The following is a 25,826-nucleotide window of genomic DNA, read 5'->3' as shown; positions in this document are numbered from 1 at the left end:
TAATGGGTGCAGGAAATCAACATGGCACATGGATACATATGTAACAAACCTGCACATTGTGCACATGTACCCTAAAACCCTAAAGTATAATAAAAAAAAAAAAAAAAAAATACACAACTAAGGAAGGAAATTTTAAATTACAGAGAATTATAGCAATGCTATTAAGGATTAGGCAGGGTTTCCATCATATGCGTTCATTCTATATTGCATTTATGTAAATACACTCTCCTCATTCAGAAAAAAACCCATGTTCATTACCAAGATACACGTTTTTATTACCTAAAATATTCAGTACAAAATATCAGCATATTTTAAAAGAACCTAAATAGTTAAGTTACCCTACAAATGGTCAAAGATAATAGAATCAGCATGGTTTAGTCTATTTTATATAAGCAGATAAACTTATAATCATGGCCTTTTTACACAAAACTCTAATATGAATACTATTTCACAGATTCCTTCACCAACCTATATTGTTCTATTTAAGTTAACTCCTTCTCTGGGATGAAAAAACGAGTGCTGTCCAGTGGAATTTTCTACAATCTGGGGAACATCCCAGGTTTGCATTCCCCCAAGCAGGAGCCACTGGCCACATGTGGTTACGGAGCACCTAAAATGTGGCTAGTGTGACTGCAAAACTGAAAAAGAAAAACTTTCTTCTTTTATTTTGAGGTATTGTTGGTGAACCAAGAAATAATGTTGTACTAACTTCAGCCATGCTGAATTATTTCTTTATACCATACACTAGGAATATAAGTGTATAGACTTACTGCCTGAAATATCAACAGAAGGTGTTCAAGATGCCTATATAGAAATTGCTCTGCAATTAATCTAAATGTTGTATTGGTAACAAATAGTGACCATAATATCGGTTTCTTAAATAACCATTCACATTTAAATAAAGTGTATAAGTAATTCTCTGCATAGAAGTCTCTCTGGGTAATAAGAGAGAATTATTCCTTTCTTGCCTAGAGACAGGAAGAAAAAAATGCCAATAACAGCTTTACCAAATCCATCTGAGCTTGATAACCCAAGAAACGTAATGTCATTCCTCTAGGCATTAATTGTCCTATTATCAGCTCCCTAAGCTACAATGGATCTATAGATCTTAAACTACAATTTAAAGATACTGCCACCACCATGCAACTGCAAGACTCTTGAAAATGCCAAGGTAAGAAAAGTGCGTGGACAACTAACATCCTCTATCACCCCAATCCTCAATTTGGGGGATTTCCTATGAGAAGATGTGGCTTATCAATTTGCACACCTTGACATCTCAGCCTCTCCCTTTGTGCATCATGAAGACAGTGCTTTCTGGACAATTTCCACTTCATTTTCTTACCAGTATGCTCCGGAGGTGATACCCAAATCACTGATAAACTGCTTAAGAGTTGATTGTGACATGAATATCTGAGAATCATGGTTTCATAATATTATTAAAGGAAAAATACATAATACTTATTAAATACTGAATTAACAACAATCTAGTGATTCTGAATAACACTTCCATCTCGGCAAACATGAGGCGGGAGTGTATATATATGTGTGTATGTCTTATCTGTGTGTGAGTTTATGTACATACAAGTGTACTGCATATATTATATGTGTATATGTCTATATGCACACGTCTGAGAATTTGTTATGAGAGTCAACTAGAAGTCAGTTCATCTAAGACGACCGTATTGAAAACATGGTGCACTCTCTCTATCTGAAGAACAGTATCAAATGGGTAATTGGATATATCAAACTAAGTGATGAATCCACTAACGGCCCTTACTCTGAACTTCAAAAGAAAAGGCATAATATTACAGGCAAACTCAAGGTACTGGAGCAAAACATCACCAATAGCTAACCCTGACCTTCAAAAACTGTTGGTAGAGTTGCTATTTTATTCTGAAGAAATATCAAATAAAACATGGTCATGCTCCTAATTCAACCCCATTGTTTAATAATTTTACAAGTCTTGAAGATGGCAGAATAGGAACAGCTCCAGTTTACAGCTCCCAGCATGCGCGATGCAGAAGACGGGTGATTTCTGCATTTCCAACTGAGGTACCGGGTTTATCTCACTGGGGAGTGCCAGACAGTGGGTGCAGGACAGTGGGTGCAGCGCACCGTGCATGAGCCGAAGCAGGGCAAGGCATCACCTCACCCGGGAAGTGCAAAGGGTCAGGGAATTCCCTTTCCTAGTCAAAGAAAGGGGTGACAGATGTCACCTGGAAAATCAGGTCACTCCCACCCTAATACTGCGCTTTTCCAACGGGCTTAACAAACGTCACACCATGAGATTACATCCTGCACCTGGCTCGGAGGGTCCTATGCCCATGGAGTCTTGCTCTTTGCTAGCACAGCAGTCTGAGATCAAACTGCAAGGCAGCAGTGAGGCTGGGGGAGGGGTGCCTGCCATTGCTGAGGCTTGAGTAGGTAAACAAAGCTGCCTGGAAGCTCGAACTGGGTGGAGCCCACCATAGCTCAAGGAGGCCTGCCTGCCTCTCTAGACTCCACGTCTGGGGGCAGGGTACAGACAAACAAAAGGCAGCAGTAACCTCTGCAGACTTAAATGTCCCTGTCTGACAGCTTTGAATAGAGTAGCGATTCTCCCAGAACGCAGCTTGAGATCTGAGAACAGGCAGACTGCCTCCTCAGGTGGGTCCCTGATCCCCGAGTAGCCTAACTGGGAGACACCCCCCAGAAAGGGCGGACTGACACCTCACACGGCCTGGAACTCCTCTGAGATAAAACTTCCAGAGGAACCATCAGGCAGCAGCATTTGCGGTTCACCAATATCTGCTGTTCTGCAGCCACCACTGCTGATACCTAGGCAAGAAGTGTCTGGAGTGGACCTCCAGCAAACTCCAACAGATCTGCAGCTGAGGGTCCTGATTGTTAGAAGGAAAACTAACAAACAGAAAGGACATCCACACCAAAAACCCATCTGTACGTCGCCATCATCAAAGACCAAAGGTAGATAAAACCACAAAGATGGGGAAAAAACAGAGCAGAAAAACTGGAAACTCTAAAAATCAGAGCACCTCTCCTCCAAAGGAACGCAGCTCCTCACCAGCAACAGAACAAAGCTGGATGGAGAATGACTTTGACGAGTTGAGAGAAGAAGGCTTCAGATGATCAAAGTACTCCGAGCTAAAGGAGGAAGTTTGAACCCATGGCAAAGAAGTTAAAAACCTTGAAAAAAATTAGACGAATGGCTAACTAGAATATCAAATGCAGAGAAGTCCTTAAAGGACATGATGGAGCTGAAAACCAAGGCACGAGAACTACGTGACGAATGCACAATCCTCAGTAGCCAATTCGATCAACTGGAAGAAAGGGCATCAGTGATGGAAGATCAAATGAATGAAATGAAGCAAGAAGAGAAGTTTAGAGAAAAAAGAATAAAAAGAAATGAACAAAGCCTCCAAGAAATATGGGACTATGTGAAAAGACCAAATCTACGTCTGATTGGTGTACCTGAAAGTGACGGGGAGAACGGAACCAAGTTGGAAAACACTCTGCAGGATATTATCCAGGAGAACTTCCCCAGTCTACAAAGGCAGGCCAACATTCAAATTCAGGAAATACAGAGAACACCACAAAGATACTCCTCGAGAAGAGCAACTCCAAGACACATAATTGTCAGATTCACCAAAGTTAAATGAAGGAAAAACTTAAGGGCAGCCAGAGAGAAAGGTCAGGTTAACCACAAAGGGAAGCCCATCAGACTAGCAGCTGATCTTTTGGCAGAAACTCTACAAGCCAGAAGAGAGTGGGTGCCAATTATTCAACATTCTTAAAGAAAAGAATTTTCAACCCAGAATTTCTTATCCAGCCAAACTAAGCTTCATAAGTGAAGGAGAAATAAAATACTTTGCAGACAAGCAAATGCTGAGAGATTTTGTCACCACCAGGCCTGCCCTAAAAGAGCTCCTGAAGGAAGCACTAAACAAACATGGAAAGGAACAACTGGTACCAGCCACTGCAAAAACATGCCAAATTGTAAAGGCCATCAAGGCTAGGAAGAAAACTGCATCAACTGACAAGCAAAATAATCAGCTCACATCATAATGACAGGATCAAATTCACACATAACAATATTACCTTAAATGTAAATGGACTAAATGCTCCAATTAAAAGACACAGACTGGCAAATTGGATAAAGAGTCAAGACCCACCAGTGTGCTGTATTCAGGAAACCCATCTCACATCCAGAGACACACATAGGCTCAAAATAAAGGGATGGAGGAAGATCTACCAAGCAAATGGAAAACAAAAAAAGGCAGGGGTTGCAATCCTAGTCTCTGAAAAAAAAGACTTTAAATCAACAAACATCAAAAGAGACAAAGAAGGCCATTACATAATGGTAAAGGGATCAATTCAACAAGAAGAGCTAACTATCCTAAACATATATATGCACCCACACAGGAGCACCCAGATTCATAAAGCAAGTCCTTAGTGACCTACAAAGAGACTTAGACCCCCACATAATAATAATGGGAGACTTTAACACCCCACTGTCAACATTAGACAGGTCAACAAAACAGGAAGTTAACAAGGATATCCAGGAATTGAACTCAGCTCTGCACAAAGTGGAACTAATAGACATCTACAGAACTCTCCACCGCAAAACAACAGAATACACATTTTTTTCAGCACCACAGCACACCTATTCCAAAATTGACCACATCGTTCGAAGTAAAGCACTCCTCAGCAAATGTAAAAGAACAGAAATTATGACAAACTGTCTCTCAGACCACAGTGCAATCAAACTGGAACTCAGGATTAAGAAACTCACTCAAAACTGCTCAACTACATGGAAACTGAACAATCTGCTCCTGAATGACTACTGGGTACATAACGAAATGATGGCAGAAATAAAGATGTTCTTTGAAAACAATGAGAACAAAGACACAACATACCAGAATCTCTGGGACACATTCAAAGCAGTGTGTAGAGGGAAATTTATAGCACTCAATGCCCACAAGAGAAAGCAGCAAAGATCTAAAATTGACACCCTAACCTCACAATTAACTAGAGAAGCAAGAGCAAACACATTCAAAAGCTAGCAGAAGCCAAGAAATAACTAAGAGCAGAGCTGAAGGAGATAGAGACACAAAAAAACCTTCAAAAAAATCAATGAATCTAGGGGCTGTTTTTTTGAAAAGATCAACAAAACTGATAGACCGCTAGGAAGACTAATAAAGAAGAAAAGATAGAAGAATCAAATAGATGCAATAAAAACGATAAAGGGGATATCACCACTGATCCCACAGAAATACAAACCACCATCAGAGAATACTATCAACACCTTGAGGCAAGTAAACTAGAAAATCTAGAAGAAATGGATAAATTCCTCGACACATACACCCTCCCAAGACTAAACCAGGAAGAAGTTGAATCTCTGAATAGACCAATAACAGGTTCTGAAATTGAGGTAATAATTAATAGCTTACCAACCAAAAAAAGTCCAGGAACACATGGATTCACAGCCGAATTCTACCAGAGGTACAAGGAGGAGCTGGTACCATTCCTTCTGAAATTATTCCAATCAATAGAAAAAGAGGGAATCCTCCCTAACTCATTTTATGAGGCCAGCATCATCCTGATACCAAAGCCTGGCAGAGACACAACCAAAAAAGAGAATTTTAGACCAATATCCTTGATGAACATTGATGCAAAAATCCTCAATAAAATACTGGCAAACCGAATCCAGCAGCACATCAAAAAGCTTATCCACCATGATCAAGTGGGCTTCATCCCTGGGATGCAAGGCTGGTTCAACATATGAAAATCAATAAACGTAATCCAGCATATAAACAGAACCAAAGACAAAAACCACATGATTATCTCAATAGATGCAGAAAAGGCCTTTAACAAAATTCAACAACCCTTCATCCTAAAAACTCTCAATAAATTAGGTATTGATGGGATATATCTCAAAATAATAAGAGCTATCTATGACAAACCCACAGCCAATATCATACTGAATGGACAAAAACTGGAAGCATTCCCTTTGAAAACTGGCACAAGACAGGGATGCCCTCTCTCACCACTCCTGTTCAACATAGTGTTGGAAGTTCTGGCCAAGGCAATCAGGCAGGAGAAGGAAATAAAGGGTATTCAATTAGGAAAAAAGGAAGTCAAATTGTCCCTGTTTGCAGATGACATGATTGTATATCTAGAAAACCCCATTGTCTCAGCCCAAAATCCCCTTAAGCTGATCAGCAACTTCAGCAAAGTCTCAGGATACAAAATCAATGTGCAGAAATCACAAGCATTCTTATACATCAAACAGACAGAGAGTCAAATCATGAGTGAACTCCCATTCACAATTGCTTCAAAGAGAATAAAATACCTAGGAGTCCAACTTACAAGGGATGTGAAGGACCTCTTCAAGGAAAACTACAAACCACTGCTCAATGAAATAAAAGAGGATACAAACAAATGGAAGAACATTCCATGCTCATGAGTTGGAAGAATCAATATCGTGAAAATGGCCATACTGCCCAAGGTATTTTATAGATTCAATGCCATCCCCATCAAGCTACCAATGACTTTCTTCACAGAACTGGAAAAAACTGCTTTAAAGTTCATATGGAAGCAAAAAGGAGCCTACATTGCCAAGACAATCCTAAGCCAAAAGAACAAAGCTGGAGGCATCATGCTACCTGACTTCAAACTATACTACAAGGCTACAGTAACCAAAACATCATGGTACTGGTACCAAAACAGAGATATAGACCAATGGAACAGAACACAGCCCTCAGAAATAATGCCACATATCTACAACTATCTGATCTTTGGTAAACCTGACAAAAAGAAGAAATGGGGAAAGGATTCCCTATTTAATAAATGGTGCTGGGAAAACTGGCTAGCCATATATAGAAAGCTGAAACTGGATCCCTTCTTACACCTTATACAAAAATTAATTCAAGATGGATTAGAGACTTACATGTTAGACCTAAAACCATAAAAACCCTAGAAGAAAACCTAGGCAATACCATTCAGGACATAGGCATGGGCAAGGACTTCATGTCTAAAACACCAAAAGCAATGGCAACAAAAGCCAAAATCGACAAATGGGATCTAATTAAACTAAGGAGCTTCTGCACAGCAAAAGAAACTACCATCAGAGTGAACAGGCAACCTACAGAATGGGAGAAAATTTTTGCAAACTACTCATCTGACAATGGGCTAACGTCCAGAATCTACAATGAACTCAAACAAATTTACACGAAAAGAACAAAAAACCCCATCAAAATGTGGGCGAAGGATATGAACAGACACTTCTCAAAAGAAGACATTCATGCAGCCAAAAAACACAGGAAAAAATGCTCATCATCACTGGCCATCAAAGAAATGCAAATCAAAACCACAACGAGATACCATCTCATATAAGGCTTGCTTATATCAGACCTACTCAATTTTATTTGTTCAAAAACAATAAGGAACTAGAAACATATATGCAGAGCTAGCTTTATGTGTAAACGACCCCACACTCAGAAGAAATCAAAGCTCGGTTCAGTGCTCTGTTGTAGTCCTGAAATTCTTAATAATTTTGAACAAGGCTCTGAGTTCATGCACAAGGCTCTTCAAATTAAGCAGCCACTCCTGCACTATATAAGATGAAGCTTGGCTGTTGAATTCTTTGTTTTTACTTCCCCTGCAATTGGTTCTTTTCCAGCTGCCTTTTTTTTTAGAGCAAGGAAGAACAGTTGACACATGAGATAAAATGCAGGTGCCTGGAATCCTTTAGACCATCGCAACAGTCTTATCAGGGATCCAACTTTAAATAACACCTCTTAGGAATGATAAAAGCCTAAAACAATGTTTTGGCAATTCCAATACTAAGAAAAAGTTTAGCTTGTCTTAGTAACAGGTGTTTTCTACCATGAATTCTGAGTTGCCCACAATGGAATCCTTTTCTCTTACACAGCCTTGCCATAGCTTTTTTTTTTTTTTTTTTTCTAGGTGGAGTCTCACTCTGTTGCCAGACTGGAGTGCACTGGCACAATCTCGACTCACTGCAATCTCTACCTCCCGGGTTGAAGCAATTCCCCTGCCTCAGCCTCCCAAGTAGCTGGGACTACAGGTGCGCACCACCACGCCTGGCTAATTTTTTGTATTTTAGTAGAGATGGGGTTTCACCATGTTGGCCAGGATGGTCTCGATCTCCTGACCTTGTGATCTGCCCGCCTCAGCCTCCCAAAGTGCTGGGATTACAGGCATGAGCCACCATGCCTGGCCTGCCAGAGTTCATTTTTAAGATTTAGCCTGACTTGTTTTATTCTTCATCCACTCATTCATTTATTTTTAGAATCCTTCATTCAACAAATATGAAGCATCTACTATGTATGAGACACTGTTACAGGTCTGAATAAAAAATTATGTGGCACAGACCTACTGTTGCTATCTAGTAAATTATGTGCTGCAGTTAACCCAACATTAACAACAGAAACAAGAGGACAGTAAAATCAAAGGCAGCCTGAGTATCATCAAGGATTTATTAGTTACTCTCCATGTTTCCATGGTTACATTAAAACAACAAAACAGAAAGAATGAACAATTCCTACTGATTCAAGTACTATGTTGTAAAGAGGAAAATTTCCCCACCAAATTTTGGTTAGTTTTTTTTTTTTTCTAAATATACCAACCAGATGAAGAAAAAATAGCACAGATAATAATAGTATTAGTGAAAATTTTGCAGTTAATACTAAAGTCACTTTCACTTGTATTAGGAACTCATTGCATGATGTACCTTTCTGAAAAATTTGATTCCCAATTATATTTGAATTAAACTAACATTTGCATTGGTGCTGCCTTCCTGGACTTATATGGTTCAGGTATGTATCGAATGTCAAAGGAAAGACAGCATGTGACTACACAGGCCAGTGAAAATTTGCAAAGCCAGAGACACTCATGCTGAGAATTGCAGTGTCATATGAAAACGCTTCTTCTCGCCTTTCAGTATCCTGGGAGGCTTGTAGAAATGCATACCACATAAACCAAATAGGAAATAAGGGCAAAGAGAATATAGTAGAAAAATAAGGTAAAAAAAAAAAACAAACCTCACAGGTAAAGTTATTATTCACAATGCATGACAAATGGTCCTTTATTTTTTTAAAAAATAGAAATGGAATCTTGCCTGTTGCCCAGGCTGGCCTGTATTTTTGAAAGCTGAGTTCTTCTTACTTAATTCTGAGTTCCCTGGTAGCCAAAACCAAGAGGAAAACAAAATTACACTATTTATAGTGTTTTTTTTTTTTAAGTGTTCTATTTTTCCTTTTTTTTTTTTTTTTTTTTGAGACAGAGTCTTGCTCTGTCACCCAGGCTGGAGTGCAGTGGTGCAATCTTGGCTCACTGCAACCTCTGCCTTCCTGGTTCAAGTGATTCTCCTTACTTAGCCTCCCGAGTAACTGGGATTACAGGTGCCCACCACAACGCCTGGCTAATTTTTGTATTTTTAGTAGAGACGGAGTTCATGATGTTGGCCAGGCTGGTCTTGAACTCCTAACCTCAAGTCATCCACCCACCTCGGCCTCCCAAAGTGCTGGGATTACAGACATGAGCCACTGCACCTGGCCTAAGTGTTCTTGAGATAAAAATAACCCAACTCTAGAGATCGACACCAATGTTTCTATGGATCCCCAAAAGAGCACATTGTATGATTGCAGTAAATGACGCCATCAGCCACAAAGTGGGGACTATTTGTTATAAGTCTTGTGACCTCTGTCATTTGTTTATTCGTTAACATTTATTCTTGTCAATGCTTAATGTTTATAGAATAATTTTGTGGCTTTTCCATAAAGAGAAAGATTTTAAAATATTTATTTATAGCATTCCAGGAAGAACACAGGAATAAAAGAAGAAACAAAAGGAGAGGTGAGCAGGAAGACTGATTAGGGAGCAGAGAGCAGTCCTGAGAAATTAACCCTGTTGGATTTAGATTCCTAAGCAATGACCTAAGAATGTCCCGTGGGAAGATGCGAGGCATTTAACAGGCAGAGATGGAGTCCAGAGAGTCTCTGGGCGTGACATCCAGATAGTATTTGAGGGCTATTTAAACATATATTTTTAAATAGGCTTTATTTTTTAGAGCAGTTTTAGCTTCACAGAAAAACTGAGCAGAAGTACAGAGAGTTCTCATACACTCCCTTCCCCCACACCCACAGCCTAACCCACTATCAACATCCTGCACCAGAGTGGTGCATGTGTTACAATCACTAAACCTGCATTGGCACATCATGTTCGCCCGAAGTCCATAGTTTAGTGTTCACTCTTGGTGGTGTACATTCTATGGGTTTTGACAATGCATAATGACATATCTTCACCGTTATAGGCCCATATATTTTTATCCTCAGGAAATTGCAGTTCCTTGTAGTCCTGAGGCTAGACATAAGCATGAGGTTAAGAAAAAGTTTAGGTTCTGTTAGTAACACGTGTTTTTTACCATGAATTTTGAGTTGCGGGAAGCAGAGTGCAGGATATGAGAACAGCAGAACCATGTGGTGGAAATGTCCCTGTTCCGGGGTAGAAATGGACAGGTCTGGGCCAAGAGAGTGGAGTGAGTGGCAGACTTTCAGCTCAGGAGTTTGTTTTTTTATGAATTCCAGGCTTTACTTTCTCTAGTCCTGGTCTGGAAAACTATAAATTCTGGAGGGCGGTGGAAATAGCATGTATAATGGGGAATAATGGAGTGTGGCATAAATCTAATTAGGAAAAGCCAATTATAATCTTACCTGAGAAGACTGAGATGCTTAGGGAAATGGATTACATTTTAAAGTTAATTAGGCAGTAATATGTTACACCATTTGTTGAAAATCTTTCTAAAATGTGTATGTTCATTTCAGAGTTACAATAGCAGCACGTTTTGGGGTCATATACCAGTTCCTAATTCCCCATTAAATTGCATGACAATACTGAAAACTAAAGACTGAAAAAGCACCAAAGTCAAGGTGGAATTTCCACTGACTGCATTATCCCTGGGTCCACAGTAAATGAACACACACACACACACACACACACACACACACACGAAGGTAAAATTCTAGAGATAATCCTAGTATGGTAAAGGACAAGAAAGAATTTCCCATATGATTGCCATCATCAGTATTTAACATATTCTATATCAGAGACTTGAGTGCCCTCAAATTTTGTTATCTGAGAGGGGTACTGGAACCAATTCCCCATAGATACCAAGGACTGATTTCAAATCAGGGCTAACCATAGTCAGCTAAAAGATAATTTTTTAAAATCCCACTCATTAATGTTAGAAAAAAAGAAACAGAAAACACCTCACCAAGAAAGGTGAACAAGCTATGCTGAAGAAACCACAAAACTAAATAAGGTTTCTAAGAGCATCTTGACATCATGTTGCTGGAAGACCTGATGCTATTAAGATGTAACTTTTCAAGAATTTAATGTATGCCCTTAATGCAACATCAATTAAAATGCCAATTTTGAAGAAATTGATAAAATGATTATTGTAGATAATTCATTCAGAAAATAAGCTGAAACAAAGAGATTGGAACATTTCAATAATGCGTAAAAATGTGAGGGAATCTGGGGTGTCTGATCCTAATGTGTTTGATAAAACTACATTAGTTAAAATGAAAAATAAATACTATTTTACATATGTTTTGGAGTCAGACCTGGTTGGTTCTGTGCCAACTCCTAGCTAGGTTATCTTGGGCAAGTGGTTGAACCTTTCTAAGAAAATGAGTATACTACATGTATTATAAGACTGTGATTTGAACCAAAAGAGATAATCACTTAGCACAATTCCCACTACAATTCTACTGTTGTTTTATTTGATAACAGAATATTTAGGAAAATGTGTCCTATGAACCAAAAGGTCACTTTTTAAACCTGATAAAGCAAATAATTTACAATGACATAATATTATCAATCTATTCATGCTGCAATAATACCTATTGCTGGGAGTGGTATAGTAAGGTAGACCCAAGAGTGTTGCAACAGTCCTGGAGAGTAGCTTAATAATACTTACCAAGAGCTTCAAACATGTTTCTACCCTTTAATGAAGTAATTTAATTTTAAAAATCTAACCTAAGAAAAAGTGATATAAGGACCTATATATTAGTTGTTGTATTATATATAAATATTTAAATATTCACCAGTGAAACTATTAAAACATGATATAGCCACAGGAGAATATTTTAGGCTGTGTATATTTATGCAAATAAAGAATTATAAATGAATCATAAAATGTTAGAGTAGAATAAAGAATGGATATACTGTATAATTCCAAATTTGCAAGTTAAAGCCATATAGATATCTATGTATGGGAAACATAAAATATAACATATCTCTGAATTATTAAATTTCTTTATGCTTTTCTTCTATATTTTCCAAATTCCACAATAAGCAATTACTTATAGTAGAAAATGTTACTTAAAATAATATGTCAGAACAGACAAGCCACTGTAGACCAAGAAAAAAAAGAAGTATAAGATCTAAATATTCTTTAAATGAAATAAAATACGTCTACTTCCTGCCTCACTATTCAGCTTGGTTCAATTAGCTTAATGGATATTTTTGGCATTGATTTGGGTTATTTTAAAAGGCTTGGGATTATCTCTGAAAGTACTAATCTTTCTATAACATTTACAATATTAGATTATTAGGCCTAATGTGTGTTTAGGGGAATGACAGAATAGTCACTGGAATCATACATATAAATACTTATATCTTAATTGCTATTAACAGCATTACTGTTATAATTTTTCTTTTTCTCTTAAAAAGGAAAGTTCATGAAAAGAAATTGAGGGTCACAGGTATTTGGATTCTTGTTAACGGAGATTCTCCTCTTTAATGAAAATTACAGAGTACCTATATGTAATAATTCCCTTTCTCATTAAAGAAATGAGCATAGCCCTTGGGATGTGTGAAATCTTAGTGGGAATTCCAATTTACTCACTAACTGCATGACTTTGACCAAAAACTTCACCTCTACCAACCTTGGTTACCTCAACTAAAACATGGGGAGAATCTTGAGTTGTTCTAAAGTTCTTCCTGATGCACCTGTGGCTAGAATTGGAAAACCCAGGCTTTTCCCCAGGGAACTAAATTTAGGGGACATTTTAAATAGAAAACAATGTGTAATTTTAAAACATGTATTTAAAAGACAAGAGCAAATCAACATATTCTTTCAGCAGTACAGAAAAGCACTGATTTTAGAACAGGGTTAGCAAAAAGAAATTGTTAAAATTGGAATAACAGACCAGAGAGTGTGTTTGGAGCTGTATTTACTATTTGGCCTCCTTGCTTTTGTAGTAGAAATGCTTAATACATTCCCCAGCCCTCACCCCCATCTTGGTCCGCCCCTTTCTTTCTTCCAGGATCTTAGAAATTGAGTTATCTGGTTTATTAAATACTCCGATTCAAGAGGCCAATATTGACGTATAATCTGGTAAAGAGAAGACAAGGACATTCTACGTGGTTGGTGGGAAGCAGACAGCAGGAGGGAAGGTGGGTAAAAAAACGTGCTGCAGTATCCAGTGACCACCTGAAGAGCAGAAGTTTTCTTTCTCCCAATAACTAGCTAATTCTTGGTGGGAATGGTCCACGCTTCAACTTCCCTAGTTTTAGAAACATTTTTCTTCTTTGTGTTTACTGGATATGTGTTATAAAATGATTTATGTCCTCCCACCTCAAGTCATAGGTTGAAGCTCTAACCCACAATGTGATTACATTTGGAAATAGGGCCAGTAGAAAGGTAAATAGGCACAAATGAGGTCATGAGGATGGAGCTCTAATCCAATAGGACTGGTGTCCTTATAAGAAGAGGAGGAGATTCCAGACCTCTTTCTCTCTCCACTCACACGCAGCGAAAAAGGCTACACAGTGAGAAGGCAGCTGTCTGCAAGCCAGGAAAAGAGGCCTCAGCAGAAACCAACTCTGCCAGCACCCTGATCTTGAACTTCCAGGCTTCAGAACTGTGAGAAAATAAATTGATGTTGTTTAAGCTATCCAGCCTGTAGTATTTTGTTATAGAAGCCCAAGCTGACTAATAGAATGTGTTGCTCCATTACAAAAAAAAAAAACCCAACAACAAAAAATTCTGATTCGCTGATATTACCATAAATGCTGAAACAGCCTACACACTTCCAAATAACTAAAACCTAATAAAATGAACTTCATCTGAAATGACTCTGAATACATTCACAGACTGTGAACCACAGATTATATCTGAATCTCTGTAGATTAAAACATTTACTCAAGATTTTTTTTTTTTTTTTTGAGACGGAGTCTCGCTCTGTCCCCCAGGCTGGAGTGCAGTGGCGCGATATCGGCTCACTGCAAGCTCCACCTTCCGGGTTCACGCCATTCTCCTGCCTCAGCCTCCCGAGTAGCTGGGACTACAGGCGCCCGCCAACACGTCCGGCTAATTTTTTGTATTTTTTTTTTTTTTTTAGTAGAGACCGGGTTTCACCATGGTCTCGATCTCCTGACCTCGTGATCCGCCCGCCTCGGCCTCCCAAAGTACTGGGATTACAGGCTTGAGCCACCACGCCCGGCCAACATTTACTCAAGATTTTACAGGATTATCAATTTAAGCATTATTTATATAACGTGATACATAAAATCCTCGTGTTTTAATTTTAACTTTATGGCTTTCTTTGTACTTTTAAAATAGGAGTTTGTGACAACAATGTGATAATCAGAGCTACTGAAAAAACAAAAGGTGAATTACAATACACTGGGAATCTCCTGTATTGGATCAGAAACAAACGGAGTCAGATGCTGCAGAGCCCAGTGATTGTGTGGATATATACAGATGACTTAAAGATTTAAAACTACTTGGCTTTAAACAGGTGCCTTGAAAAGTGAATACAAATCAGGGGCTGTGGCATTTTTATTTGTGGGTATTTGTGTTTGTAAATGTACACATCAACTGTTTGAAAATCAGAAATCTCTAGGGCCTGGGCAAATAAGTAAAACAAACTTTATATCCACACCCATTTTCTTTACAGTATTTAAAAAGATGAAAAGTAGCTTGAGTGAGGACTTGAGCAGGGGGGAAAAAAGAAATACTATAAAATATTCAGAAGTCTGTAAAAAAAAAGATTACTGTAAGAAGGAGAATCAATATGAAAAGCACAGTACTGTTTGGCTCTCATCTTTCTGACTTTTTTAGCCCTGGGCAGAGGGACAGTCTTGATAGAAGAGGAGCTAAAACATTGACTGCTGGCATGCATATGTACATTTTGGTCCAAGGCTGTGTGAGTTAATCACCAAAGGGGAAAATGATAGCATTGGTTTTGGCAGTAAGAGTTGTAGAGTTAGCTAAATGATAGGCCTGGACAATAAAAATATTGGCTCCATGGAAGAAGGTGGAGACCAACACTAAGGAATCTAAGGATTAAAGGAGGTTTAAGAGACTGTCTCGTGTATCCTTGTTAGTAAGTGGATGCCAATTAATCAACTCTGTGGCCTGTGGCCTCTGCGGCCTGTCCTGGTCTCAGGACCTCTCAGAAGCCATTCCCAATCCCTCTTAGAATCCAGCTACAAGGATTAAAAGAATAACTTCCAGCCTGGATTTTGCAACATGGTGGACAAGTATCTCAAGAGTTATCTACCAAAGATAAACCCATTTGAATTCACTTTCATTTAAATATAAATTGTATATATCAATTTGAAGAGTGGAAGAAGGCATCAGAAAAGCAAATATTTTAAAAAGCAAACACCCAATTTTGCCTTTTTGCTCACCGCAGAGCATTTCCACATTTAAAAACTAATGTGAAATCTTCATAAATTCTACTCTTATTTATCCTTAAGTACTATACTTAGCATCATAGAACTTGAAGGTAACCTGCGGATCAGCTTATTCAAGCCCTCAGTTTTATCCCCAAAGCCCAGAAGTTTACAACTGCCCAGGACTCACAGGTGTTCCACAGAGCCACAAATGCTTCACGTCCCAAACTGAGCTCATTGTGGTGCACCAAATTTGTTCCTTTTCTTACAACGTTTATGTCAGATAATAGTGGAAGTATATTCCAATTACATAAAAATTTAGGAAAATTTTAAACTCTTAATCCCAAATTATATCATTTCTATTTTTTCATTTATTCATCTATTTATCCATCCATTTATCCATCAAGCATAGACTTGTCATTGACTCCATAAAGGCACTCTGCTAGACTCTTCATACTTAGTAATTAAGTAGAATACAGCCTCTGCTGTCCAGAGTTTCAGTGTCTGGATGGAGAAAGTATATGCAAATAAACAGTGAGTGAAGTGCTCTAAAGGAATGCTGTGGTATAACAGAGAATAAAGGTCTGAATTCAGCTTGGGGTAGAGTCAAGAATACTTGAAAAAAAGTGTCTTTTCCATTAAACTTTGAAAGTTCCATAGGATGTCCCCAGGTAGATGAGCGGAGGAGGAAAGGCAGATATGATTCCACCTGAGTGATGTCAACAACCTCCTATCACACCTTCAGTCTTGTTCCCCTTAAACCTATTCTCCCTACTACAGCCAGATTGCCTGGGCAGACTTTCTAACTCTCCTTCCCTTTTCCCTTCCCTTCCTTAATTCTTTCTGCTCTTGTCACTTTGTTTTTTGTTAATCAAAACACAACCATAGTTAATACTTTTGTTAGAGTCAAAATACAAGAATGAAATGTTTGACTCTAAACTAAAAAATGCATATAGACGGAATAAGAAAGCAGGCTGTTCATTCAAAAATGCAAATTAAGTAATGCTTACAACTCTTCCATGGTTCTCTTATCTTACATAGAATAAATTCTTTTTTTTTTTTTTTTTTTTTTTGAGATAGGGTCTTACTCTGTTGCCAGGCTGGAGTGCAGTGGCACATTCACAGCTTACTGCAGCCTTGACCTCCTGGGCTGAAGTGATCCCCTCATTCCCACCTCAGCCTCCTTAGTAGATGGGACTAGAAGTGTGTGCCACCACACCCGGCTAAAATTTTAAGACATTTTTTTGTAGAGATGGGGTCTCACTATGTTGTCCAGGCTGATCTTGAACTTCTGAGCTTGAGCGATCTTCCTGCCTTGGCTTGCCAAAGTGCTGGTATTACAGACGTGAGCCACTGCACCTGGCTTAAAAGCCAAATTCTTAACACAGATGGTAAGTACGTATTGACTGCTCAAATTCCTCTGGGGAAACTGCATGCCCTCAACTAATGAGCAGTTGGCCAGGCATAGGTAACACATACAGGGCCACCACTACCCAATGCAACTCCTGTTTTTAAACCAGAATAAGACGCCATCCCTACACAGATAAATTATAAAAGTCACCCCGTCCATGGGGAAACAGCCCTATGCATACCCCGGCAGGCAAGCAGACACCATCTTGTGCAAATGAAAAGCTGCCTTTCCCTCCAAGAAAATGCAGCTGCATGCCAGGATACATAGCCTGGTGAGCAAATGGGCCTGGCTTTTGGCCCCCATTCACTCCCTGTGACCAGATGCCTTTGTGCAGTGCACAAACCATGGACAAATGATCTGGACTGCAAGCAGAGACTGATTCCTTCTAGGTACAGTGTTCGACTCAGGAGTATGTAGGCGACCAAGCAGCGTCGGAGTTTTTCAGGATTGATAAATAGATGTGAGGACAAAGAAGACTTCCCCCCGTGGGGTTACTAACCTGGGAAACTGTGTATTTTAGCCTGTTGTAGCCATTTTTTCACCATGTGGGAAGAGGCTATAATGTAAAGGAAATGCATAGAAAGACAGACGCACAGAGAGAGAGAGAGTCCTGATACTACTGCCTGAGATTTTATCTATATCCAGCTAAGTCTGAGGCCTTGTCTGGCTGTAGGCTGTCTAGTTATGTAAGACAATGGATTCCATCTTTTTTTTTTTTTAGACGGAGTCTCGTTCTGTCGCCCAGGATGGAATTGCAATGGCGTGATCTCGGCTTACTGCAACCTCCGCCTCCCGAGTTCAAGCAATTCTCCTGTCTCCGCCTCCAGAGTAGCTGGGATTACAGGTGAACGCTGCACACCCAGGGTTTCACCATGTTGCCCAGGCTGGTCTCAAACTCCTGAGCTCAGGGAATCCACCAACCTCAGCCTCCCAAAGTGCTAGGATTACAAGTGTGAGTCACTGTGCCCAGCCAATTCCATCTTTTAAAGTTGGCTTGTTTCACTAAAATATTGTCACTAAAATAGCCTGTATACATATAGCTTATCATAGGGTTTGCAAATTTATATGTCTATAAAAGCCCTATGCAAAAGAAAACAATATGATCGAGACAATATGGAGTGTTGGGGACTGTGACAAAATTGGGAACCATTGCCCTATCTTGAAGAACCTTCTCCTGCTTATCTCCAATTGACCTGAAAAATGTATGTCCAGCAGAGCTGAGTCTTGTACTTTTATTTTAAAGGGTACCCTGGAAACACAGATATTTATGCCAAAATCTTCTAATTTTTTAAATACTATCAACTAACTCTAAGTAATGTTAAAACACCATGCAGGTCAAATGTGATATATTTGCAGGCCAGATCAAGTCAGCAGTTTGGAACTGCTGACATATGTTACTGCAGAATGTGTTCTGTTCTTCCTCTCTGCTACATGTCATTCTACTCCCAATTACCTTCCACCTTACTCTCTCTGCTCCAAACTTTTTTTTTTTTTTTTGAGATGGAGACTCAGTCTGTCACCCAGGCTGCAGTGTAGTGGTGCGATCTCGTCTCACTGCAACCTCTGCCTCCTGGATTCAAGCGATCCTTGTGCCTCAGTCTCCCGAGTAGCTGGGATTACAGGTACCTGCCATAATGCACAGCTAATTTTTGTATTTTTAGTAAAGATGGGGTTTTGCCATATTGGCCAGGCTGGTCTCAAACTCCTGACCTCAAGGGATCCACCCACCTCGGCCTCCCAAAGTACTGGGATTACAGGTGTAAGCCACCATGCCCAGCCCCAAACTTCTTTTAGCTCCTTGAATACCCCACTCTCTTTGGAACCTCCAAACTCTTGAGAATGCTGTTTGTTACCTCTGACTGAAACTCTTTTGTCCTCTCTTCTATCCTTTGATCTCTCAATTGTCACTTCTTCCAAAAAGCTTTCTCTGGAATCCTAAGTCTGGGTTAAATATGACACCTCTGTGTATTTTTTGGAAAAAAAAAAAAAATAGAAGAAACAAAGAAACAAACAAAAAGAGCTAGTTCATTTGAATTCATACAGAACTTTGTATGCCAAGGTAAAGACTGAAATTATTTCTCTACTAGCGGTTCTCAATCAGGAGGAGGACCTTTGGTGCTTAAGAAAAATGCAAGGCCAGGCGTGGTGGTTCACACCTGTAATCCCAGCACTTTGGGAGGCCAAGGCGGGTGGATCACGAGGTCAGGGAATAGAGACCATCCTGGCCAACATGGTGAAACCCTGTCTCTACTAAAAATACAAAAAAAAAAAAAAATTAGCCAGGTGTGGTGACATGCACCTGTAGTCCCAGCTACTTGGGAGGCTGAGGCAGGAGAATGACTTGAACCCGGGAGGCAGAGGTTGCAGTAAGATGAGATCACACCGCTGCACTCCAGCCTGGGTGACAGAGTGAGACTCTGTCTCAAAAAAAAAAAAGAAAGGAAAAATGTAAATATCTGGGTCCCATCCCCAGATACAGGACTAGGCCTGAGGCAAAAAACTTAAGGATACTCCCCAAAACTCAGCAATCAAGATAAATGTTTGGAAGCAACATTTAAAAATATCAAAATTAATGCAAAAAATTCCATAATAAACAAAATACCAAATTTTTAATAAAGACAGAATAGTTGTTACTGATATCTCCCATTAAGTTCCAACATGACTTGGTATAACATTTCTTTAAATTTTGATATTTTGTTAATTATGGATTTTGCATTCAATTTTATATTTTAAAATATTTCATTAAATTAGTATTTATCTTGAGCAATGAAGTTTTGAAGTACCCTTAAATTTTGTGCCTGAAGCAAGTGCCTCCCTTGCCTTACCCTAGCCCTGGTCCTATTCAAGTATAGCATAAGAATTTACAGTAGTAGTACATTTCCACTTCTCCACTCCCAGCCTTTGTAGTAATGTTGTCATTCATTTTATTTATTTAGTTATTTTTTACATAATTATAAATTCATACTATGCCATCATTATTTTTATTTATACTGGCAATTGTCTTTTAAGGAGAGTTTATATATTTACCTCTATAGTTAGCACTGGGCTACAGATTCCTTTGTATAGAAACACATTTCCCTCTCATATCATTTTTCTTTTGCCTAAAGTATGCCCTTTAACATTCTTGTAGTGCAGAACTGCAAAGTGTAAATTTTTGCAGCTTTTGTGTGTTAAAAATAAATCTTTATAAATAATATTTTTTGTGCATATAGAATTATGGATTGACAGGATTTTTCCCCCACTCCGTGCTTTAAAGATGTCCCACTGTCTTCTCACTTACATTATTTCTGATGAGAAATGTGCTATAAATCTTGTATTTGTTCTACTATACCTAATATCCTTTTTTACTATGCCTTTATTAAAGATTTTTATCCTTATTACTGATTTAAAGCAATATTTTTATTATGGACCTTGTTACAGTCACCTTCATGATTTTTGCCCATTTGGGGATTATTTAAGATGGGAGAATAAATCTGGTTCCTGTTATTCCATCTTTACTAGAAACAAAACTTTTTGTGTCATTTATCCTTGATGTAACTCCTAAAACATTTAGACAAGCCTACCATCTTATCATTTGCTTTCTACTTGTTTTTTTTTTTTTTTTTAGTTTCTTTTTTGTCTCTCAAAGCAAGGAGAGAACATCTTGCTTTCATTTTGATTATTTTTGACTACTCTATTTTTTCCTTCTACTAGTTTGGAAGTTCTGCCTTCCTTTACTATTATTTTAGTGGTTACCTCAGCAACAATCACAAGCAGCCATTGTTTTAAATACTATTTTTATGTGAAATGGTTATGCTTTTCCTTAGCAATGCAATAAATCAAGCATACTTTATCATTATTTAAGCTATTCTCAACTTACATACCCTTATTTTCCTTTATTTTAATTCTATGTATTTATTGACTCCCAAGATATTACTTTTGGTATTTCTCATTTAAGTACATCCACATGCTTGACATTTTTATTGCTTAATTTCTTCATGAATATGTGACTTTCTACTGGTATCATTTTCCTTCTCCTTGAAGAATAACTTAGGTCTGCAGGTGGAAGATTCTCATGATGTTTTATTTCTGCATTAAAATGTTTCTTATTTTATCTTTATTCTGTGTATTTTCACTGGGCATGAATTATACAATAGCATTTATTTTCTTTCAGCACACAGGAGATAGTATTTTATGTCTTCTAATACTCATTATTGTTTTTAAGAAGTCAGCTGAAATCTAGTTATTGCTCCTTTAAAAGCAATCTCTTTTTTTATGGCAGATTTCAAATTTTTTCTGTTTTTTGGTTTTCTGAAATTCCACTACGATGGATTTGGGTTGTGCATTTCTTTTTATTTATCCAGTTTGAATTTTTGAATATGTAGATGTATGTCACATTAATTTAAGAAAATTTCAGCCTTTATCACTTCAAATATTGCTTTGGTTTCATTCTTATTTTCTCCTCTTTCTTATTTTGGATTTGCAAAAACATGCTTGGTTATTCTCATCATTACCCCTATGTTTTTTTTTTATTTTGCATTTTTTTTAATCTTGTCCCTCTTGCTTTCTTCTGAATATTTTGCTTTCATCTATCTTCCAGTTCACAAATTCTCTTTTCAGGTGTGTCTAATCTGTTACTAACCATGTCAACTGAGTTGTTAATTTCAGTTATTGTATGCCTTAATTCTAAACTTCTGTTTGGTTCTTTTCTAATCTGCTGCCTATTGCTTTAATGGTTTTAAGTTATCTGTTAACATTTTCACTCTTCAATTTCCTTGGACATCAAAAGCATAGTTTTTTAACATCTGTGCCTGGTAATTCCAATATCAGGAGCTCTTGAGGGTCTGTTTCTGTTGTTGCTTGTTTCTATTTGTCTTTCTTCAAGTTTTATTGTCCCTTCATGTGACTGGTTATCTTTTATTGTGTGCCAGATACTGTATTTGAAAAATAATTAGGCAACTGATATACTACCAATCCATAATTTTATTATTCAATTTCAGAATTGAGTTCTTTTTTTTTTTTTTTTTAATCCGCCAGACCACTTGAAAATGGATTACTGCCCTTGTGGGAGATTATTTACTTCTGGTTTATTTTTTCTTTAAGGTCACAATGCAAAGTAAAGCACTTGCTATGACCTCTACCCTTGACAGGCTCTGAACTGCAGTGTTTACTTCCCAACAGTTCAAGGCAGTCTTGTACCAGCCAGAATGTCAGCAGTCTCACTGACATTAGCAAACACCCTCAGGGGAAAAAGGAGTATTAAATGACATTTTCCCTCTCTGAATTTTTATCTTCCCTTGGATTGTGCCCCAATAAATCTGCTCTAACTGATAAATCCACCAGTGCCTTCAAGAATACAGCCCACTTCACCCCTTGCTGATTTTCTATCTTCAGTAAAATGATTATTCTGAATTTAGGTAATTTTTAAAAATTTAATTTCCTTTTTTTCTCATGAATGAGGTTAGGCATTATTTCTCTAAAAATCATACACATTTTTCATTTGATTTGTAAGAATATTATCAACAAACATTTCAAACTCGTGATTTTTCCTAATCTACTGTCTGGTTTAAAAATTGCCAAAGAAATATTTTGGAGAAACAAAAACTATAAAAAATTATAATACGCTGTGATAACATAAATTGTTTCTATTCAACCAAAAGTATAAAAACGCTTTTTATTCATTGAAAATTAGACTTTCTCTATCGCTACTTCTTTACTAAATAAACATTTTAAAATATTAATTTGAAGGGAAAACTATTGGCTTCTCTGGAGTGATCTGCCCTTGACCTCACGGGTGAAGCCTGTGCGTATGCAGTTTTAAGAAGTTCTACAGATAATTGAGATCCTGGTTAATATGCTGAAGCAGATGTCATTGAATGACTCAGTCGGCTTCTTCAAATATCCTTGTGGTCTACCTTATTGCATGCAAAAAGGTAGAAAACTAAAGGTTATGTTTCCCCAACTCCCTTTACATCTTGGGGTCAGTATTTAACCAAATAACCACACCCATACAATATTTGGAAAGGGAAGCGAGGCATAACCTGTGCTTTTCTTTCTGAAGGCCTATTTCCTGTAGTAGCATCATCGGGAGTTCCATTGTCTAATCCTGGCTTTGTGGCTTTTGAGTGGTTTTGTGTGGACTATCCATTTGTTGGCATTACATGGGGGTATGGAGCTCAAGTCATGGTGGTGGCTTCCTGAACTTTAGTTCCTAGTTGCTGTTGTGGCTGTGATGTCCTGATTCCCCAGTTTCCTGACTATTGCAAAAATAGTAGCACCTTTGACGAGCCAGTTGTGCTGTTTTGTGTGTCATTCCTAGAAGCTCAGCCTCAAGTACATACTTTATTATTTTGTAAGCTTTTAGTTACCTGAGGAACTAGATTGGTTACTACTCACTACACCTGAAAAGCAGGCTTCCTGCATGAGTAAAGTCTCAGAGACTTAAAATGAGATGGGGCATGATCAGAAACAGAACTCTGGCTTAAAGAGGGCCACCAGAGAGGCAGGGAGGTCAGCTAGAGACAATCAAGCCTAGTCAATTTTACTTACCTGATATTTCTCAAATCTACATTTCCTGTATTGCCAAGGATTGAGACTGCCCCATCTCACCCTGAAACTCTTCCACCAACTCGAAAAATCTCTCCTTTCTCCTCCGCCCTATTCCTTGCTTCCTCTGTGCCCTTCATACCATTGCTAGAGGCTCTATGAAATTCAGACAAAATGGTGTTGCTTCATTGCTCAGTGGTCTTCAGTGCTGCTCTATCATCAACAAATTTTCTAGCATTGGGAAGAAATTTCTTAGCTCCTTTTTTTTTTTTGGCCTTATATCCTACCATTTTTCCTGTGTACCTGATCTCTAGTCATACCTGAATACAAGGCTTCAGAAAATGTAGAATCTGTTTTTCTGTCTACCTACCTCTGCATGTGCTTGCCCATCTCCCTCTCCTGTCTCTCTTGCAGCTTCTTCACATCTTTCAAGATTCAGCTCAAAGATTTTTTTTCTGTGAAGCCTTCACAAGGAAAGGAGCTCACACTTTCCTCTGTGTCTTCACAGTATCCTCACTTTCCTCCACGGCAACTGCCATCTCTTCTACAGGAAATAGGTCTTGCTAAATTTTTTGTGCCAGTACAAAACACAGCTGCTGGCACATAATGAATGAACAACATTGCTTGTTGAATGAATAAACAAACAGTTTGCCACACTTGGATTTAGGCCCAGTTCTAGGATTCTTCCTACCACACCATATTATTTCTCTCCTTACCTCATAAATTCTACTGAAACTAAATTAATGGCTCAATTGTGGAACTATCTATAATTTATACTGCATTATCCATAATTTCTTGGATTGTCTAATTACTGTTCAAAAAGAGGGACACCTTTCTAATTGCCAATAACATTATCCATTGCATATTAAATACACACACACACACACACACCCCACACATACATACAATCACAGCTAGTAGCACTGAAGAAGCTACAAACAGCTCAAATGTTCTATGATAAGTATGGGCAAATTACAAAATAGGCATTTATATATATTGTTTACTCTACGTTCTAATATTCATTAATTCTTCTAATGTGCCTAGTACCATCCTCAGATCTGGGGTTGCATTCACACTAATCAGGTAATGCCCTCACTCTCAGACCTCCTATCACAGAGGGGATAGACAGGAACTAACACAGTTGCACAATTACCCACCCCAAAATTGTTAGAAGTGCAAAAAAAGAAAAGCACAGGATGTTATAAAATCAGGGGGACCTTATCTGGTTTAGAAGGTGAGGAAATCTTCCCCAAGAAGAAGTCTGAAGTGAGATAAGTAGGAACAAATAGATAAGATGAGGGCAGAGAATTCCAGAGAGAGGGAATAGCATGTGCAAAGGCCTTGAGATGGGAACAATAATGAGATATTTTAGGAATGACAGGAGGCCAGTGTGGCTGGATATCAGGAAGCTAGGGGTAGAAAGGTATACATGTGGAGAGGCAGATGGGAGGTGGATCGTGTAGAATCATAGAAGCAAAGTTAAGGATTTTGTTCTCTATCCAAAGATCAATGGGAAGCCACTGAAAGACGACTATTCCTTAAATCCATTTTATCCATAGCATTGAAAATCTAAAATTGTGCCTTTCGATGACAGAGTAAACAGAACATCAACGGTCCTAATCACCTCTTCTCCAAGTATTCTGGCAGCACAAGTGGATTTTCAATTTAAAGTACTTGAAGTAGGGAGGAAAAGGCTTCTGACTACTATTTCTAGAATGAGCAAGTCCTGCTTTAGAATCTGCCCACAAGAAAATCCTATGGGAGTTCCTTGACAAACATTATTGCCAAGCCGACCCAAATATCATCAACTTTCTTTTTCCCAGCCTCCCCTGTGGCTAGGGGTGAACATGTTAGATAATTATGGCCAACCAGATATAAGTTAAAGTCTTATGAGTGGGAATTATGCTTCCCTGATGAAAAGAGAGATTTGGTGGAAAACTCCTTCCCCTCCATCTTTCTTTGCCTATGGTTCAGATTTAAGCTGTGGAGATACAGCAACCATATTGCAACCCTGAGACCACAGCATGAAGATGAAAGGTCTTCTACTAAGGAAAGAAAAGAAAGAAGAAACCAAAAGATATGAAGAGGCTGGGTCGTTGATGACTTCGTTGGGCAGCGACAGCAACTTTAGGCCTTTCTGGGTTTCTTACAACAAAATTAAATCTCTAATTGTTAAAATGAC

General features: G+C 38.4%; 1 long non-coding RNA gene across 4 annotated transcripts; it reads left to right on the top strand.

Moving 5' to 3' along the window:
- The first annotated feature begins 989 nt into the window (after nt 1-989).
- On the top strand, nt 990-25,826 carry LOC129463899 (uncharacterized). Of its 4 annotated transcripts, XR_010116035.1 has the most exons (7): nt 990-1,171; nt 7,966-8,086; nt 13,353-13,951; nt 14,651-14,828; nt 17,841-17,963; nt 22,847-23,031; nt 25,239-25,826. It is a non-coding gene; the product is annotated as an uncharacterized lncRNA (long non-coding RNA). The 4 variants fall into 4 exon arrangements; XR_010116034.1 differs by lacking the exons at nt 22,847-23,031; nt 25,239-25,826 and having other exon boundaries at nt 13,353-13,482; nt 13,842-13,951; nt 17,841-19,065; XR_008651339.2 differs by lacking the exons at nt 22,847-23,031; nt 25,239-25,826 and having other exon boundaries at nt 17,841-19,065.

The sequence above is a fragment of the Symphalangus syndactylus genome, chromosome 15, assembly GCF_028878055.3.
Source record: "Symphalangus syndactylus isolate Jambi chromosome 15, NHGRI_mSymSyn1-v2.1_pri, whole genome shotgun sequence".
NCBI lineage: Eukaryota > Metazoa > Chordata > Mammalia > Primates > Hylobatidae > Symphalangus > Symphalangus syndactylus.
The sequence above is the reverse complement of the archived record's forward strand: the minus strand, read 5'-3'. Positions and strand labels throughout refer to the sequence as shown.